Source organism: Silene latifolia, chromosome Y (assembly GCF_048544455.1).
Source record: "Silene latifolia isolate original U9 population chromosome Y, ASM4854445v1, whole genome shotgun sequence".
Classification (NCBI taxonomy): Eukaryota; Viridiplantae; Streptophyta; class Magnoliopsida; order Caryophyllales; family Caryophyllaceae; genus Silene; species Silene latifolia.
In genome coordinates this window covers 159,139,026-159,150,545 of record NC_133538.1, presented here as the reverse complement: position 1 = coordinate 159,150,545, position 11,520 = coordinate 159,139,026, and the positions used below count along the sequence as shown (strand labels likewise).

The 11,520-nt window shown below is 37.4% G+C and overlaps 1 long non-coding RNA gene across 1 annotated transcript; it reads left to right on the top strand.

The window, feature by feature from the left end:
• Positions 1–10,643: 10,643 nt before the first annotated feature.
• On the top strand, positions 10,644–11,087 carry LOC141633093 (uncharacterized). Its single transcript, XR_012537903.1, has 3 exons — positions 10,644–10,726; positions 10,811–10,876; positions 11,024–11,087. It is a non-coding gene; the product is annotated as an uncharacterized LOC141633093 (long non-coding RNA).
• Positions 11,088–11,520: the final 433 nt, after the last annotated feature.

The following is an 11,520-nucleotide window of genomic DNA, read 5'->3' as shown; positions in this document are numbered from 1 at the left end:
TGTATTGTTATTATACAGATAGCAATGCAAGGATTCACTAAGAAGATAGTGAGCTTGCTCAAGAGTCATAACTTATATCACTCTCAGGGTGGACCGGTTATTCTGTCTCAGGTAAAAATCTAGAACCGTTCCCATTAATTCTTCAGAGAGCGGAGAGCAGAGGGCTTCTACTTGTAACCAATTGCACCTAATAGATAGAGTTAGGTGGCAGACAATGGGGAATCCAGTAATATTTTTTGGAGTCCTTTTAAAAAGTTTTATTATTATACAAAATTAGAATTGTTTTTATTTTTTAGAATGAAAATGGCCGAACTGAACAAAAATGATTAGCGTGCGTTATGTTATTTTGATATCCCAGATGCTAGCAAAATGCATCAATCCCTCAAATGTCATTATATGTGTAAAATATTATAGTTGTTCTGTACTTTTTTTAAGAGAATGAGTCTTCCTAAACTATGGTTTTGGATCCCTTATGCAAGATTGAGAATGAGTATGGGAATCTAAGAACACATCTTGGTCAAGAGGGATATAATTATATGAGCAGGGCTGCTAAGATGGCAGTCAGTATGCAAACAGTTGTTCCTTGGACTATGTGTAAGGACGTATCAACTCCTGATCCACTGGTAAGGGCCTTCTTACATCATGGATACAAGATTTCTGGTTTAATTAAGCATATGTATTCTTGTTGCATTCATCATTATCATGACCCAAGGGACTTTAACTCAAAGCTCGGATACCCAAATCCGACACTTGGTATTCGGACATGAGTATTCGTACTGGAGGTCTTCATTTTAACCAGAAACATGTGGATATTTCATATAGAATAGTTGAGCTCGACCCATTTAGACACACACCCTTATCAGACACCTGTAGAATGAGTCTAAGTAACATAGCCCATTAGAGGAAATGGGAGTGTATGAGACGACTATTTGCCATTTTAATTTACAGTCATTTGCATTCTAGTTTATATTATTGCTGCAAAACATACTGAGATAACTGTGCATGGTGGAATTACTTGTGTTGTAAAAATTTATTTTCCAAATTCTCATGGTAGGGTTTTGTGCATTGTTCTTGAGGACAGATTAATACCTGCAATGGCTTCTACTGTCATCAATTTATGCCAAATAGACCATATAAGCCAAAACTTTGGACAGAGGCTTGGAGTGTCTGATATTGTTCTTTCCATGTAATTTTGACTGTTTCATCAGGCCATTTCCACACTTGTAAAGTTGAAAGTGAGTTTGGTAAGTCGAGCTCACAAAGACCAGTACAAGATTTGGCTTTTGCAGTTGCACGGTTCATACAGACAGGAGGATCCTTGGTGAACTACTACATGATCGATATGAATTGCAACTTTGCGATTGTCTTGGCAGCAAAAAGTAATGGAATCAAATCTAATGTTGTCGGAATTGTGTGATCAAGTGTTATTTAATTTTTTGGAAAGAGTATCAAGTTACGGGGTTCTTGGAGAAGTCTTGTTCTTGTGGGGTAAAATTTGATTTTTTGTTGGATGATCGATATGAATTGTAGCTTATTGAGGTCTATATGAGAGTGAACGGTTGATCTAGATACTCGAATAGTTAAGGGTTTATATGTATGTGATTTTGTTGCTGGATACAATTCCTTGAATGGCTGTATTTTATTTGGATTTGTTAGTATTGAACTTATGAAATTTGGATTGCTCAATTTATAAATTGTCGTATTTTCTATATCGTTTAGAAAATAAAATAATGCAGGTATGATTGTCGAATTTCTATAGCCAATAACTTATTTATTGGCTAGGCATACTTTTTTTTTATTTTTGTAATTGATGATTGACATCGGTTCCTAAGTTACAACCGATGCCAATAATGTGTAAATTGCCATCGGTTAGAACCGATGCCAGTTGAATAATAACCGATGCCAATATGTATAAATTGGCATCGGTTCATGAACCGATGCCAATTCAAAAAAATGTCATTGGCATCGCCCGCATTGGCATCGGTTGGAAACCGATGCCAATCACTGTTTATAACCGATGCCAATTGCATTAATTGTACTAGTGAAATCTTTCATCTCAAATTCAACACTGAGAAAACCCTTCAATTTCTGAACATCAGACTTGCTCTCTGCAGCTATCAACATATCGTCTACATATAGGATCAGATAAATGAAAGACTCATTCTTCAGCTTGTTGTAATAAACACAACAATCATACGGACTCCTAGTGTAGCCAATCTCCAACATGTAGCTGTCAAACCTTTTATACCACTGCCTCGGAGACTGTTTTAGCCCATATAAGGACTTCTTCAGCTTGCAAACATAGTCTTCTTTACCCGGAACTGAAACCCGTCTGGGTCGAGTCATGTATATCTCTTCTTCCAATTCTCCATGTAGGAAAGCTGTCTTCACATCTAGCTGTTCGAGTTCTAAATCCTGATGTGCAACTATTTCTAGCAACACTCTGATGGAAGTATGTCTGACCACTGGCGAAAATATTTCATTGTAGTCTACCCCCTCTTTCTGACTGAACCCACGAGCTACCAATCGAGCTTTATACCTTATACCCTCAGCAGCAGTCTCTCCCTCTTTCTTCTTGAAGACCCATTTACAAGTAACAATCTTTCTCCCTTGAGGCTTCTTAGATAATTCCCAGGTCTGATTCTTTTGAAGGGACTCCATCTCATCTCCCATGGCAAAGAAGCCATTGGGCGATTCGAACATGTAGTCGCTTCTTTGAAAGTGGATGGCTCATGTAAGTCAGGATCCACCTCCTCAGCAACCTGAAGTGCATAACCCACCATATCTTCAAAACCAAGTCTATTCGGAGGCTTCCCAAAATTAGGCCTGATTGACCGCTCACGGCCAAACTCTGCTGATTCGGAACTGGTAATGAAGAATCTGATGGAACAGATTCGGATTCGGATTTGTAGTGGTTGATCTTCTTCTGTGGTACACTCTCATCAAGAGTGTCTTGCTGCTCCACCTGTTTATCAACACTACTACTACTATCTGACAACATATAAGACTTCACAGTAGGATTAACCATATAATTTTCATCAAAGACAACATTTCTACTCAAAATAACCCTACCCTCAGATGGAGACCAGATACGGTATCCCTTGACACCATCCCCATAGCCCATGAATACTCCCTTTTTAGCTCGTGGCTCAAGCTTACCTTCACTAACATGATAATAAGCAGTACTACCAAAAGCCCTTAAAATAGAATAGTCAGCAGACTTACCAGACCACATCTCAAATGGAGTTTTGAGATTCATACTCGTGTGAGGTCCCCGATTTATCAGATAGCATGTTGTACTAACTGCTTCTGCCCAGAATCTTCTTGTTAGTCCAGCATTAGAGAGCAAACACCTTGCCCTCTCCAGAAGTGTCTGGTTCATTCGCTCTGCTACACCATTTTGCTGAGGTGTATCTCGGATTGTACGATGTCTAGCAATCCCTTCATTCTTGCAGAACTCGTCGAACTCAGAACAACAAAACTCTAGACCGTTATCAGTTCGCAGCCTCTTGACCTTCTTCCCAGTTTGATTCTCCATTAATGCCTTCCACTGCTTAAAGTGAGTAAAGGCTTCGTTTTTGTGCTTCATCAAATAAATCCAAGTCTTCCTGGACTAATCATCGATAATAGACACAAAATATCTGTGACCTCCCAAAGACTCCACCTTAGAAGGACCCCAACAATCAGAATGGATGTAATCAAGTGTGCCCTTGGTGCTATGTACTACTTTAGGAAACTTGCTGCGATGTAGCTTCCCAAAAACACAATGCTCAAAGAAATCCAAATTCTTGACCTTGTGACCACACAGAAGATCTTCTTTTGACAGAGTCTGCATCCCCCTTTCACTCATATGACCAAGCCTCATATGCCACAACTTAGTCAAATCTTCTTTATCAACATCTGAGGATGCAACAGCAACAGAACCTGACAGAGTAGATCCCTGAAGATAATATAGAGTACCATGCTTGATACCCCTCAGAACCACATTCGAACCTTTGCAGACGTTCAGAACTCCACCTACACCTTGAAAGCTGAAACCCTTACTGTCTAACGTGCTTAAGGAGATCAGATTCTTTGTCATTAGTGGAACATGTCTAACCTCGTTCAATGTACAGAATTTACCATCATGTGTCCTTACCCTGACTGAGCCGATTCCAACTATCCTGCAAACAGCACAATTTGCCATAGAAATAGTGCCTCCATCTACCTGTTCATAAGTTGTAAACCACTCCCTGCGCGGACATATATGGTAAGATGCTCCAGAATCTAGAATCCACACATCAGTGTGATGCGTGACCCTACCCGTAACTAGAGCATAATCATCTTCCTCGGAACCTGCATCTGCTACACCAGCAGTAGCAGTACTAGACTTGTTCTGTTTATCTTTCTTGGGACAATCGAATTTCCAATGCCCCTTCCCTTTACAGTAGTTACAGACATCACTAGGTTTAGGACCTCTAGAAACATAAGAACCAGAATTACCAGAATTACCAGAAGTACCAGAAGTACCAGCAGAATTAGAAGAACCCGAATAAGAAGGCTTCTTATACTTTTTCTTCCCCGAATTTCCCTGTCCATAACCCCCACTGGCTGCTAACCCTGCAGCCTGATTGTCTGTACCTGTACCAGCCGCCTTATGGCGCAGTTCTCTAGTATGAAGAGACGACCTAACATCTTCTAGAGTAACAGTATCTTTACCCACAATAAAAGACTGTACGAAATTCTCATACGATAATGGTAAAGAAACTAACAGAATTAATGCGGCATCCTCATCTTCTACCTTAACATCAATATTACGTAATTCTAGTAAAATTGTGTTTAACTGATCTAAATGATCTCGAAGAGGCATACCTTCCTGCATTCTAAGACTAAACAGACGTTGCTTAAGAAGAAACTTATTGGTCAAAGACTTGGTCATATAAAGACTCTCAAGCTTTTTCCACAGACCGGCTGTGGTAGTTTCCTCCGCGACTTCAGTGATGATATCATCAGCAAGACACAACATAATCGTTGAATGTGCCTTCTCCTCCAGACTGGCCATCTCAGCGGTAGCAGCGGCAGTAGCAGCAGTTGCGCTTTCCGTCTTCTTATCTGAAAGCGGCGCCCACAACCCTTGCTGCTTTAACAGAGCCCGCATCTTGATCTGCCACAGACTAAAACTATTCCTCCCGGTGAAGCGATCGATCTTTTTGTTCATCGCCGACATCTTTCTCGCTGGTCAGGAACCCGAAGGCTCTGATACCAGTTTGTTATAACAGAAGCAAGAAAGAACTGATAAAAATAATAAAGAGACAAACGCACAGATTTACGTGGTTCACTAACGGTGTGTTAGCTACGTCCACAGGGCAGAAGGGAGAGAGTTTTATTGATATGTGAGGAGTTTTCAGATTACAGATTCAGACGGTATGATAAGCATAACTGCTACGTAGAGGCTTAGAGAATTTATATAATACTCTCTAAGACCTAATACAGAATGACCTAATAAAGGCCCAAGACAGACCTAGCCCAATAACAGATATGAATACCGTTTAAGTTACCCCCGCATAGTTATTCGAAGCGGCGGTTAACAGAATCAAGGCACAAACCCAACATAACCCATCAGACATACGCACCCCCAACCCCTGTATCTCAAAATCATTTTTACAATTTTCTTTTCTTACTCATCTCTCTTTCTCTTCGCACATCACAGTATCAATCAAACTCACAACTAATTCTTCATCTCCCTTCGATTATCAAGATGTCCCATGACGATCAACCGCCATTGCTATGATTTTGAGAACATTACTCGGCCATCTTCAAGCTTTATTTCTTCTTCGTTATCGCTAATTTCATCTACAATTCTCTTCATTTAGGTAATTTCTCAATTTCCCCCTTTTCATTCTTTTTCCTCAATTCTCATAATTTTCATGCTTTAAATTAGTTCGTTAATTAGGTTTTGCATTCCTAATTTGTTCTGCTTTTTTCTGTTTAGTAAACCTATAACTCGTTCACATGTTGATTATTAAACCTATTAATCGATTCAGTTTAGTATGTAGTTAATCATTGATCTATGTTTTTGGCCCTTTGATCATCATATTTTCGACGTTCTCACATTCGCTTATTAAATTAGGGTTGAACTCATTCATCATTGTTCACACAACAAGCATTATCGTCCTCTAATTCGCTTCAACCGCCAGTACTGAGATTCATTCCGGCAAAATCAGGTAATATACTGACTTGTTTTGTTATTTCTGGTTAAGTTTATAGTATGTTAATGCCTTAATGGGATATGATTTTAGTTGAATTGGTTGGTCTCTCATTTTATATTATTATTATAACGACACGTCTTTCCACATACTACTTGACTAAGGCTTCGTTATTCTTCTTCTTCATCCTCTTTTAGAACTCAGCTACGGATTCCAATATCGGGTCTTCACTAAATGGACTCGGGGACAGTGTGATAAATCCCCTGTGGGATCAAACAGGAAACGCGTGGGAAAGTTTAATTACGGAGCTATCTAATTCATCCGAACAAGAGCAAGTGGTAGTTGCAGTAGGACATCCAATTCTGCACATTGCTTTAATGACACATTGCCTGAATTTGAGAGAAGATTGGTTGGGATCTTTCCATCTGGATGAAGGTAGTATAAGCGTCATCGATTTCCCTGATGGACCGACTGGAAAAGGTATCATTAGATGCATAAATTTATACTGCTCATTTAGGAAGATGGTCAATCCCCATCACTAAATCTACTCTGGAGGACAAAGAGTACTAGGTTAGTCTTGTATAGTCATGTTGTCAAAATGCACATCACCAATTCGAATGCTAAATTCTTTCAGTAACCTTTGTATAGCCATGCTGTTTTAATGAACTTCCTGAGCTTTTTCGAAAAATTCCGAATTAGTCACTCTCTTCTCTTATGCATTCTTTCTATATACTCTAATTTTCAGTAATTTCCTTAATTTAAGCTAATTCATTGTTCTTTCCCTAATTTAAGCTAATTCATTGTGGGTTTGAGGTTTATACAAGTGACTGGTTTATTGGTGCTTTGGTTGTATTATTTCTACAATGTTGTCGGAAGTGCAACCAAAATTGTATATTGCTTCCCACACGGGTGTACCAGCCTCCCTTCTCCTTATAAACGCCGTGTCTCATTGAAACGGGAGTAGGGATTTTAGTTAGGATGAAAAAATTGCCATTAGTAAATACATCATAAAACAAACTTATTACCTTAATTGAAGACTTCTCTTCTAGATTTTTTCTCTAACAATGAGATAATAATCCAGAAACAATCCAAGTTCAAGGGATTGTTGACATTTGTGATGACGACTGCAATTCTTGAACTAAACAAACATGGTTAGGTCAGTTATAATAACACTGTTTGCAGAGTTCCATAGTGCAATTTTATCCATCATTTTAGTCATACTTATCTTTATAAGGTGCCTATGTGTGCTCTTCCCTCGCTTCGATATTCTTTTATCCAAGTTTTGATGTAAACATATTGCTACTTTTTAGAATCAGCTTTTGATATAACAAAGTCTTGTACTATCTATGATTTGTTGGCTATCAACTATCAAAAAATGAATTTTAGTTTTGTTTTATGAGCCTAGCTTGAGCTTGTTGGCTCTCTGGCCATGTTGCTGTAAAAGCCAAAGTAAACTTCCAGCATCAATTGTGATTTGAGTTTCTCCCATGGATTTTTGGATGTGCGGTTTTATAGAGTAGTTTTTTAAGACATTTTATTTTCATGAAATAAGATTATATGCGCATGAAATATGGTTCTATGTGCATGAAATAAGGTTCTATGTGCATGAAATAAGTGTTAAATAGGCATGAAATAAAGTTATATGTGCATGAAATAAGGTACTATGTGCATGAAATAAGGTACTATGTGCATGAAATAAGGTTCTATGTGCATTAAAAAGTTCTTCAGTAGCGTCAGTTGTTTATATTGTGATACTAATTACTGTTGGTTAAGGACATTAATTTATATGTGCATAAAATAAGGTTCTATGTGCATGAAATAAGGTTCTATATGCATAACGAAGTTCTTCAGTTGCATTAGTTGGTTATATTATGATACTAATTAGTGTTGTTAAAGACAATATTTTATATGGGCATGAAATAAGATTATATGTGCATGAAAAAAAGGTTCTATGTGCATTAAAAAGTTCTTCAGCTGCATCAGTTGGTTATAATATGATACTAATTACTGTTGGTTAAGGTCGTTAATTTTCTATGGCATGAAATAAGGTTCTATGTGCATGAAATAAGGTTCTATGTACATGAAATAAGGGAAATGACCGTGGAGGAGATTTAATGTGTTTACCGGCCGTTTTTTGTAACTACAAGGCATTTTAGTGTATCTATTACATATCTTACTAATATGTGAGAAACATTTCGGGTACTTATGTCAGTTATTTCGTATTCGTTTTTGTTTAGCGTATTTTAAAGGCTATTAGCTCAATGGTAGAGCAATGTGCAAATTTTGCACAAAGGTATGGGTTCGAGTCCCATATAGCCTATTAAATTGCAAATCCAATGAGAGGAATGTGTCATGATGCAAGCAATACAGTACAATTATTTAGGAGGATATAATCATATTCGGAGAATGGCGCGCAGACCTTGATTGGACTCAAGCGAGCAGCAACAATGACAATGACCGAGCTCGTGAAATAGCTTTTCAATTATCAGGAGTTCAATACAAGCATTTCAAAGACTAGCATATATACCAAAACTATTACCATACATGGCATACTTGAATTAAATGGGATTACCAGTTATACTATTTTTCATTCTTAAGAGTAAAAGGAAGATTTGGTATTTCATGGCCAATATGGGAGTCGAACCCACATCTTGTGAATTGCACAATGCTCTCCCATTTGAGCTAATTGGCCAGATTATCGCTTCCACATTGTTCGGACATTTCTGTTGGATTTGGCCTGCTGCAACTGTTATACATTTACTGCAGACTTGTGTCGTGTAACCCCCGTTACAGAGGAAAATAACTTCAATTTTATTCCTTCCGCTACCAATAGAAGAGTTATAGAATTTTTTCGTTTCTGCTTCCGCTGTCATATTTGACAGTAGATCATTAAGGTTGGTTTGATAAGTATTTTCCTAATCATGACATACTCTCTCGGAACAATACTCGCTGAAGTAAGTAACTTGATCTTCCGAAACAGCGAGTTTGATGCAAACAATAGACAGGCAGAGAAGAAACACAATCTGAGTTTTATAAATCGACATTGCCATCAATTGGCTCGCCTACTGCCTACAGCATCTGCAATTCAAAAGAACAAAATATGCAATGTTTATTCAACTCTGACCGAAAAAATAGAAACAAATCGGAATGTCGTGGTTAACATGATCTGTTTTATTTTATTCATTTGCTCAATTCTTTGAACTTTCCAAGACAGTTTAATAATACTGTATTTTTTTAAACAGATAAGAGGATGACAAGAAACAAAGTTGACTAACTCAACATATCAGCAATTAGCAAATTTTGTGATGTGTATGAGTATGACAGCATCAATTAGAAAATGAAATGAATTATTATTAAAATGAGATCAAGCCACATAGAAACTAAAGAGAGGTCCCGGAGCTTACTTGAACTGTTGAACATGAGCAGTAACTACATATTTCTGGTTAATAGTTACTGTTATATTGGTGATCATAACACATAAGCACGATGATTCTTTTGTATGTTAAATACCTCATTTATTAATACTCCGTAGTAATACGTGAGTGTTTAACTCGTCAAAGGGTATAAGACGGTCTCATTTTATAATTTGTGAATGTTTCGACATAAAAATATTGAATTGTTGTTGATTACGTGATTTTAATATACTCTTGAGAAAATTCTGCTTGAAAGTGGAAGCTTGGCTGGTTGACTTAATGTTTTGTTCTCAATATAAAGTTTTAATGTTTAGGGTATGAATTGGCATCCTGGATTTTTTTTTGGGGTTTCAGACTGTAAAAATCACTTGTTTGTATCTGTCATCAATCTTAAAGATACACTGTTAAAGCATACAGTAAAATTGGCAACTCACAAATTTCGTAATCGGAAAACGCGTACCTGCTGTTGTTGTTGTTGTTAAGCAAAGGAATAGGTTCTTTAATGCTATTTTGTTTATCTTAACAGAAATCGAGGAAGGCAGAAGCACCTAAATTCAGCATGGTCTCTTACAGTGATTTAGTGCCAGAACAAACTGGTGACAGCAATAAACTCTTGCAGAATTCAGAAACTGATGACAAGATGATTAAGGATCGAATTCCAGCTTCTACTGAGATAACTCTTCATAAGGATCCCATCTCTTTGACCACAATAACTGATCTAAGACAAAATCGCAAAACCCGTCTTAAGCCATTAAAACCTTCACCTGTAATTATATCCACAATGCTCAGCTGCGGACAACCATTCACCATTGACGACAACAGTCATTTATGATTAATCACTCATAATGCCAAGATACCCTTAGTACATAAACCTAACATTGACACCTCCATAGTCCAACCAAGTTAGCAGAGCTCACACCATTATTATACCTAGCAATTGTCAGCCATTCAGCATTACTCCTTCGATCAGGGGGCTTAGTCAACCAACCTACTCAATGACCGTCACCAATGACCACACCCACATGTCACAACCAAGTCATCAAATATAATCCAGAAGGTGGCCCTTGTTCGAGTGAGGGGGAGTGTACATCTCGCGATGATGATTCAACTATTCCGGGAACATTATTGGTTAGAGTTCAGAGCCTAAACTGTTTTTAAACAAAAATCTCTTTGTACAAATTTAATGACCAAATTTACCAAATGTATGAACAGATACCAGTTCAAACAGCACTGAGGAGATCATTTCCGCTCAATGGGACATATTTTCAAATGAATGAGGTAACGGATTTTAGGAGATTCGTATTTTATAAAAATATTTGGGCTAGTGTTGTATGTTAAAGCTTTTGCAGGGGTTTGAAAGAGAGCAAACTGTAATATGTAATGCGTAATTCGTTTTCGTCTGATGTAAGAGATTTTTGGCAACAGGTTTTTGTAGATGATGAAACATGTAAACGTCCTGTGAGTGTTCCAACAAGTTGGATATGGAATTAAAGAAGCGAACTTTGTATATGTGAAAAGTTGATGAATTAACAAATTCGAAACAATTGATGTAATTTATGAATTTCCCCAACCCTAATTTCAATTCAAACCCCCAATTATATGTGTACAAACTCGAATCAACAATTCGTCAACCCTAATTTGTTGACAAATTAACAAATTCGAAACACATAAAATTGAAATTAAGGGAAATTAGTATAGAAATTAAACAAACCTCATTAAATTTTGATGTACAGTGAAGTATAGTTCGATTTGCGCCTCAATTGAAGAAAGAAGCTGCAGATTTTTGAAGTTTGTTCTTCAATTTTAGGAAGCAGTTTGATGATGGGGATATAGAGTGTAATTGGAGAGAAAAAGTAATTTGGTTAAATGATAGAGGGTCTGACGAAATTTGGTTAAATGACATTGGTAGGATCTCAGGCATT